Below are 9,044 nucleotides of genomic sequence, written 5' to 3' on the forward strand. Positions count from 1 at the left end.
ACCTCCAACTATTTTTCAGTGTGAGCATCAACTTCCAAATGATCAGTGTACATAACATGGTTGACCAGTAGGGAGCCATCCCTTGACCTCACCCAGGCATCAATCAGCCTCCCATTGTATCTGTAGCAAATATAAAAAAATCCACCGGTACAGCCATAAAAAAACTTCTCGAACTATGTGGTCGAAGATGATGCTAAATAATGTGTCAGCCAGAGTAGATCCCTGTCGCACCCCACTGTAAACAGGAAATTGCTCTGACTCCCGGGCACGCAACTTTATCCGGGCCTGCCCACCATCGTGAAGGTCCTTAATGATTTTGAGCAGAGGGTTAGGGACTCCGGAAATACGAGTAACAATCCAGAGCCCTGGCCTACTGATTGTATCATAGGCCTTGACCAGGTCGGCACTGCAACACTACACATGTAACGCATGGATTTGTTACACCGTTCAACCACACACACAGACACATTTTAATTAAAACAAGTCCCTGATTTGTAAAAAAAAGAATCAGAGTACCAGTCATCAAATAGGCAATTGACACTTGGTCCAAAGAATATGTGATACTGTAATAGAAATGCATGAATAGCTAAATTCAGAATTTAGGTTAATAAGGCATAACCCAGTGCACAATATGACATTCATGAAAAGACAAACAGTGCAACAAAGGAAATAAGCTTTCAGTCTGTATCAGATGGTCTCAGACGCTAGTGTTGAGAAGGTGACATGGCAGGCGTTTAGAAACCCGCAGTGCCGGCGGATGTAAAGTCGTTACACACAGTGTATTTCGAACAATACAACAGTCAGGTGCTTGATGCAGCTGGTGACTTTCCAGATGTGGTGGGGTATTGACGATGTGTAGAACGATGCAATTGTACTTCTTTCTCGAATGTCAGGTGTTGTCGGGCTTTGACGATGTGTAGCACGATGGATTTCCTTCAGTATCCAACGTATAGAGGTGTCTTCACCATGATAATTATTCACAGGCTTGTTGGTTTACAGTCACGTTTTTTCTAAACTCATGTGATTCATGGCACGTGACCTTGCAGCACAGTTTTGAGCAATGCCTTTCCTTCTCCAAGAGACACACATGTATCCTCTCTTTCTGCAAAACTCACTTTAAGTCTTCTTAATTTCACTTGCCATATGTATCGGCTCAATATAAATTGACAAATGCAAATCTTAAACTTTGCTTTTAAAATCTCCACTGTTTTACCACTATACCGTCTCCACTGCTTAACCACTATACCTCTGAGTGGTTACTCAGAGTTTCAGCCATTCTCGTGCAAGGAATGACTTCTGTTGAGAGCAACCTCACATGCACGGGAGCACATGCTATCCAGCCAACATAAACATTAGGGTTGCCCCTGGCTCTCTGGCCCCTTTGGGCACCCTCCTCTTCTCCTCTCCTCCCTTTATCTTCTCTAACGTAGCCCACTAATATACTAATTGTATGAATGGACCAGTGTATAAGAATTAATAGTGTATTTCTTATCCAATTCATGTTCTCTCTTGTGAAACAATGGACATCTTATAAATTTAGCCAGACCTCCACAGCTTGCCCATCAATCCATCTTACTTTTTCTGAGATAACGGAAGTTTATTTATGTTTGGCCTGGAGTTTCCAGACCTCGCAAACTTAATATGGCCTCCCCAACCAGCCCATAATCCTAATGAAGTTATTTGGAGGAGGAGGTGTCTCCGGCACATGAGTCCACCTCCAGACCTCCCTACAGTGTTATCATTGTTACATCGGTCTAAAGTTAAGTTAGATTCCTGTCAATGGTGCCAAGTTTCTTTACCAAAATAACATACAGGAAATACGCCTTTTGGCGTCCTCTGGTCTAACACCGTTTGAGACGAGGCTCAAAAGAAAGCTGTCCCTGGTGTGGACCAATCAGTTTCAAGGACAATGCATATATTATCAGAGTATGTTTTTTGTTTGCATTCTGACCACAAGCATCATGGTTAATGCAGGCATGATTCCTTGTAAAAGGTTTCAGTTTGGTGTTTTAACATCTTAACACCTGTTTTGTTGCCAGTAAAAACGGGAAAAACCTATTATCATACAGGAAATACTCAAATACCCATTAACGAATCAATTGTGGTGCTGCTCTCTCCTCCCCATGTGACTCCCCAGACGGTCGCTCGAAGGGGCAGCGAAAGAGGTTCCTCGTTGACACAAGACTAGAAGCTAAGCGCCAGATTCTGGAGCTTGAGATGATCCTGCTGGATCATTGTGCACAGCAGCAGGCCAAATATCAGCGGGAGCTGCTGCAATTCCAGAACAGCACTGAGCTGAAGAGCTTCATCATCCACCACCAGCAGCAGCAGCAAAAGGCAGAAGAGCAGCAGCAGGCAGGAGTCAGCACCAATAATGAGGATGTGAAGCAGACATGTCAGAATAGCAACAAGGTTGAGAACGAGATTGAAGAGATGGAGAAAGTGGGGGAGAGAAATGGTATGAAGAGAAAACATGGGAATAGGAAGAAACATAAGAACAAGAAGAAAGTTCTGGAGGAGACAGTGAAAGAAGAGGTGGCTGAGAGAGAGGGGAGTGAGGGAAAGCCCATGCAGGAAGTGGTGGAGGTTGGGACGATTGAGGTAGAGATGATTGAGGCAGTGGCTTTGGAGGATGTGATGAATGAGGTAGAGTTGAATAAGGTAGAGGTATTAGAAGGAGATGACAAGCGGGAATTAGCGAATGAGGCAGAGGTAGCGGTGATTGAGGTAGAAGCAGTGGCCAAGCAGGAAGTGGTGAAATATATAGCAGCCAATGTCGTAGAAGTGATTGAGAGAGATGCCAAGGAGAACTTAGGGAAAGAGGTAGAGGCAAGTGAGGTAAATGGGAATAAAGGAATAGCCAAACAGGAAGTGGCTAAGAAAGTTGATAATGTTGTGGAGACAAAGAAAGAGGGAGAGGATGGTGTTCAGAGGAAACGTAGGAATAGGAATAAACACAAGAACAAGAAGAAAGTTCTGGAGACAGTGAAAGAAGAGGTGGATGAGAGAGAGGGGAGTGAGGGAGAGCCCATGCAGGAAGTGGTGGAGGTTGGGACGATTGAGGTAGAGATGATTGAGGCAGTGGCTTTGGAGGATGTGATGAATGAGGTAGAGTTGAATAAGGTAGAGGTATTAGAAGGAGATGACAAGCGGGAATTAGCGAATGAGGCAGAGGTAGCGGTGATTGAGGTAGAAGCAGTGGCCAAGCAGGAAGTGGTGAAATATATAGCAGCCAATTTCATAGAGGGGATTGAGAGAGATGCAAAACAGGTATTAGCAGAAGAGGTAGAGCCAAATGAGGTCGATCGGAATGAGGGAATGGCCAAACAGGAAGTGGCGGAGAAAGTTGAGAATATTGTGGAGACAAAGAAAGAGGGAGAGGATTGTGTTCAGAGGAAACGTAGGAATAGGAAGCTACGAAGGATTGAGATGAAAGTTCGGGAAGTAGAAGAGATGAAGGAAAACGAGATTGAGAGAGAGGGGAATGATGGAGAACCCAAGAAGGAAGTGGCGAGTAAGGTAGAGGCAAATGAGGTAGAGGTAGCGGTGATTGAGGTAGATGCAGTGGCCACACAGGAATTTGTGAAAGAGGTAGTGGCCAATGTCGTAGAAGGGATTGAGAGAGATGCCAAGGAGGACTTAGGGAAAGAGGTAGAGGCAAGTGAGGTAGATGTGAATGAGGGAATAGCCAAACAGGAAGTGGCTAAGAAAGTTGATAATGTTGTGGAGACAAAGAAAGAGGGAGAGGATGGTGTTCAGAGGAAACGTAGGAATAGGAAGCTACGAAGGACTGAGATGAAAGTGCGGGAAGTAGAAGAGATGAAGGAAAACGAGATTGATGGAGAGGGGAATGATGGAGAGCCCAAGAAGGAAGTGGCGAGTGAGGTAGAGGTAGCGGTGATTGAGGTAGATGCAGTGGCCACACAGGAATTTGTGAAAGAGATAGTGGCCAATGTCGTAGAAGTGATTGAGAGAGATGCCAAGGATAACTTAGGGAAAGAGGTAGAGGCAAGTGAGGTAAATGGGAATGAGGGAATAGCCAAACATGAAGTGGCTAAGAAAGTTGATAATGTTGTGGAGACAAAGAAAGAGGGAGAGGATGGTGTTCAGAGGAAACGTAGGAATAGGAAGAAACACAAGAACAAGAAGAAAGTCCTGGAGACAGTGAAAGAAGAGGTGGCTGAGAGAGAGGGGAGTGAGGGAGAGCCCATGCAGGAAGTGGTGGAGGTTGGGACGATTGAGGTAGAGATGATTGAGGCAGTGGCTTTGGAGGATGTGATGAATGAGGTAGAGTTGAATGAGGTAGAGGTATTAGAAGATGACAAGCGGGAATTAGCGAATGAGGCAGAGGTAGCGGTGATTGAGGTAGAAGCAGTGGCCAAGCAGGAAGTGGTGAAATATATAGCAGCCAATGTCATAGAGGGGATTGAGAGAGATGCAAAACAGGTATTAGCAGAAGAGGTAGAGCCAAATGAGGTCAATCGGAATGAGGGAATGGCCAAACAGGAAGTGGCGGAGAAAGTTGAGAATATTGTGGAGACAAAGAAAAAGGGAGAGGATTGTGTTCAGAGGAAACGTAGGAATAGGAAGCTACGAAGGATTGAGATGAAAGTTCGGGAAGTAGAAGAGATGAAGGAAAACGAGATTGAGAGAGAGGGGAATGATGGAGAACCCAAGAAGGAAGTGGCGAGTGAGGTAGAGGCAAATGAGGTAGAGGTAGCGGTGATTGAGGTAGATGCAGTGGCCACACAGGAATTTGTGAAAGAGGTAGTGGCCAATGTCGTAGAAGTGATTGAGAGAGATGCCAAGGAGGACTTAGGGAAAGAGGTAGAGGCAAGTGAGGTAAATGGGAATAAGGGAATAGCCAAACAGGAAGTGGCTAAGAAAGTTGATAATGTTGTTGAGACAAAGAAAGAGGGAGAGGATGGTGTTCAGAGGAAACGTAGGAATAGGAATAAACACAAGAACAAGAAGAAAGTTCTGGAGACAGTGAAAGAAGAGGTGGCTGAGAGAGAGGGGAGTGAGGGAGAGCCCATGCAGGAAGTGGTGGAGGTTGGGACGATTGAGGTAGAGATGATTGAGGCAGTGGCTTTGGAGGATGTGATGAATGAGTTAGAGTTGAATAAGGTAGAGGTATTAGAAGGAGATGACAAGCGGGAATTAGCGAATGAGGCAGAGGTAGCGGTGATTGAGGTAGAAGCAGTGGCCAAGCAGGAATTGGTGAAATATATAGCAGCCAATTTCATAGAGGGGATTGAGAGAGATGCAAAACAGGTATTAGCAGAAGAGGTAGAGCCAAATGAGGTCGATCGGAATGAGGGAATGGCCAAACAGGAAGTGGCGGAGAAAGTTGAGAATATTGTGGAGACAAAGAAAAAGGGAGAGGATTGTGTTCAGAGGAAACGTAGGAATAGGAAGCTACGAAGGATTGAGATGAAAGTTCGGGAAGTAGAAGAGATGAAGGAAAACGAGATTGAGAGAGAGGGGAATGATGGAGAACCCAAGAAGGAAGTGGCGAGTGAGGTAGAGGCAAATGAGGTAGAGGTAGCGGTGATTGAGGTAGATGCAGTGGCCACACAGGAATTTGTGAAAGAGGTAGTGGCCAATGTCGTAGAAGGGATTGAGAGAGATGCCAAGGAGGACTTAGGGAAAGAGGTAGAGGCAAGTGAGGTAGATGGGAATGAGGGAATAGCCAAACAGGAAGTGGCTAAGAAAGTTGATAATGTTGTGGAGACAAAGAAAAAGGGAGAGGATGGTGTTCAGAGGAAACGTAGGAATAGGAAGCTACGAAGGACTGAGATGAAATTTCGGGAAGTAGAAGAGATGAAGGAAAACGAGATTGAGGGAGAGGGGAATGATGTAGAGCCCAAGAAGGAAGTGGCGAGTGAGGTAGAGTTAGCGGTGATTGAGGTAGATGCAGTGGCCAAGCAGGAAGTGGTGAAAGAGGTTGTGGCCAATGTCGTAGAAGGGATTGAGAGAGATACAAAGCAGGAATTGGTGAAACAGGTCGAGGCAATTCAGGTCGACACGATCGAAGAAAAGGCCATGCAGGTCTTGATCAATGAGGTAGACACGAATGAGCTAAAGGCCAAACAGGAAATGGCAAAAAAAGTTGAGAACGTGGTGGAGGAAATAAAGCAGGAAGGGGCAAATGAGGTCGAGGCATATGAAGTAGATGCCATCCAGGAAGTGGCAAAAGAGGTAGAGAAGATTGAGGGAGAGGCCAAGCAGGAGGTGGTTATGGAGGTAGAGCCGAATGAGTTAGAGGCGAATGACGTAGAGGTGATTGAGGTAGAAGTGGAGGTAGGGGATTTTGAGGTGGAGGAGAGTGAGGCGATTTTGGTAGAGGCGAATGATGTAGAGGCAATAGAGGTAGACGCAAAAGAAGTAGGAGCTATTGAGTTAGAGGCAAATGAGGTAGAGCTGAAGGAGGTCGACACGATTGAAGACCATACAAAGCAGGAAGTGGTGAATGAGGAAGGAAGATGTGAGCAACCTTGGAGGGCAGAGAGTGTTCAGGAAGAGAAGAAAGAGATTAAGCACATCCCATCTTCTAAGGGAGAGAGAAAGAACAGTTTCTGGCGTTGGGCAATTTGGAGCTTCATGTGCTGCACACAGCAGCTGGAGAAAGATGAAGAGGAGAATGAACGAGGAGGAGACAGAGGGAAGGAGCACCAAGACGAGGAGCTGGGAAACAAGAAGAAAGAAAAGTGGTGGAGACTCCACAGAGGGAGAAACTAGCGTGTTCTCCCAGACATAGACATTGAGACGTGGTTGTATGGACATGTATATTTATATATGTATATATACATTTCAGTTGAAATAAAAACGTACTTATGTTTCTTGAACTCGACTTCTGGTATAAAATATGTATTACCTAAGCTATCAACAGAAGGTGTGTACAGGATTAACTGCACTTGTGGCAAATGTTATGTTGGGCAAACAGGACGAATGATCAGCACGAGACTAAAAGAACATCAGAGAAATATTAAATACACACGTTTCAACAAGAACACTCAATCCACTGCTGGATGAAGCCCTCTCCATGCTGCGATTCCTCACATCCCTGTGATGTGGCAATCCATTCAACTCCTGTAAGCAACCTATTTTTATTTGACCAGGTAAGGCCCACTGAGATATATAGCTCTTTTCCAGAAGCAGCCTGGCCACATATGATTGCTCAACGAGGTGGCTTATGTGAAAATTCATAGTCATTATCTCAACGTGACCATGGGGAGAACATGCAAACTCCAAATACGGGAGACCCTTGAATATCACGAGTTCATAGTTCGTGGTTTAGACCTATCGCCGGCAAGCTCTATGTATATCAATTTACCTATCATGGGGATTAGATTTGGTCTTTATTGGGTATACTGTACAAGGAAGTACTATATCATTGTGTGATATCGTGGTGGGGAGCGGGCGAGGGGATTATTTGTTTACTAGCCTTTTGCCCGTCCAAGCATGGGTGTATTGCAGTAAATCTGAAACTTGCAAGCGCAAAGCAGACCGCAAAGTGATATTCATTGCATCCATTTGTGTGCAATTTGTAAGGCCGCGGTGACAGACCTATTTCATTTAAAGGTTATAATCCCTTGTTCATCATGACGTTGTTTTTACTTAGATGTCTCAATAGCGTTATGGAGATCGCGTTACGTGAGGGTTCTGCCTTTGTAGTGAGTTTATAAGTTGACGCTTAGGAGGGGAGAGGAGGCACCTCGCCCCCCCCCCCATGTGGAGTGATGTCACCCGCTAATTATTATCAATGGAGGGGGGTGTCCATTTGGAGGACGTCACCTGTTCATGATTAATAATGAGGGGGGGGGGGTCCATGTAGAGGACGTAACCTGTTTATGATTATATTCTATGGGTCCTTTGGTAAAGCCACGTAGATAAAAAATAATAAAAATATCACGATGTTTCGATCGCAACACAAGCAATCGTCTTCAGGTCAGGTGAGAGAGAAAGTTGCTGAGACAAGGTCTTATATAGGCCTGAGATAGGTGCATCAAGGTAGGTTGGTGGAGCTAGAGATGGTCCAACCACAGAGGCTGGGACAGTGGTCTTTGTATTGTGAGTTTAGCAAACTCCTCCGCCATCTCAGTTGAGTACTCTCTATTAACTTATTAAATAATTAAACTTGTTATATACAATAGAACCCCTCTTAACGACCACCCCATGTTAACGAGTAATCCCTTAACGACAGGCCTCCATAGAGCCCAATGTTTACTGTATAGTAGTGGTGTATAATAGTGGAGTGCCTCTGTAGAGCCCAATGTGTTCCCTTACCGATCATTCCCATTGCTAGCGACGGGCTGCTGGTTTATTCTCCTTGACACGAGATCAGCAAGGTATCATGGTTCATGTGTGGCAGTTTCACCACCTGTACGCGATCACGACAGTCGACGCGGCTGACCGGGCCCCACGTTTGTGGTGAGGCACCACGGGGGCCAACGTTTTCATGGAGAAATTTGAAACTGATGCCATCCAGACTGCCACTCTACGCCCGACGTTATGGAAGAGGTACGTGGATTACACTTTTATCATCTGGCCACATGGCCGGCCTGCTCTAGACCAATTCCTCGACCACATCAATTCCATACACCCAGCCATCAGATTTACCATGGAAGTCGAAAAAGATGGCAAGCTACCCTTTGTGTATGTCTTTATTAAAAGGAGACCTGATGGTTCAATGAGCCACTCTGTCTACAGAAAAGCTACCCATACGGATGCTTACTTAAAACCGGATTCCCACCACCATCCATCCCAGAAGAACTCTCTCATCAAGACTCTATACCATAGTTCCCAATGCATTTCCGACCAGGAACACATTGCCAGTGAACTCAAGCACGTACACCAAGCTCTCAAGGCTAATGGTTACTCCGACTACACAATCCGCAAAGCCATCACTCCAGCAATGAAGAAGAATCCTCTTGAGGAGCCATTCAAAACCATCACCTTACCCTACATTGCGGGGGTCACAAAAAAGATCTCCAAAATCCTGAATAAACACTAGATCCAGGTCCGATTCAACACAGTACATA

Source organism: Petromyzon marinus, chromosome 61 (assembly GCF_048934315.1).
Source record: "Petromyzon marinus isolate PM22_M1 ecotype Great Lakes invasive population chromosome 61, UKy_Petmar_22M1.pri1.0, whole genome shotgun sequence".
In the NCBI taxonomy this organism is placed as follows: domain Eukaryota; kingdom Metazoa; phylum Chordata; class Hyperoartia; order Petromyzontiformes; family Petromyzontidae; genus Petromyzon; species Petromyzon marinus.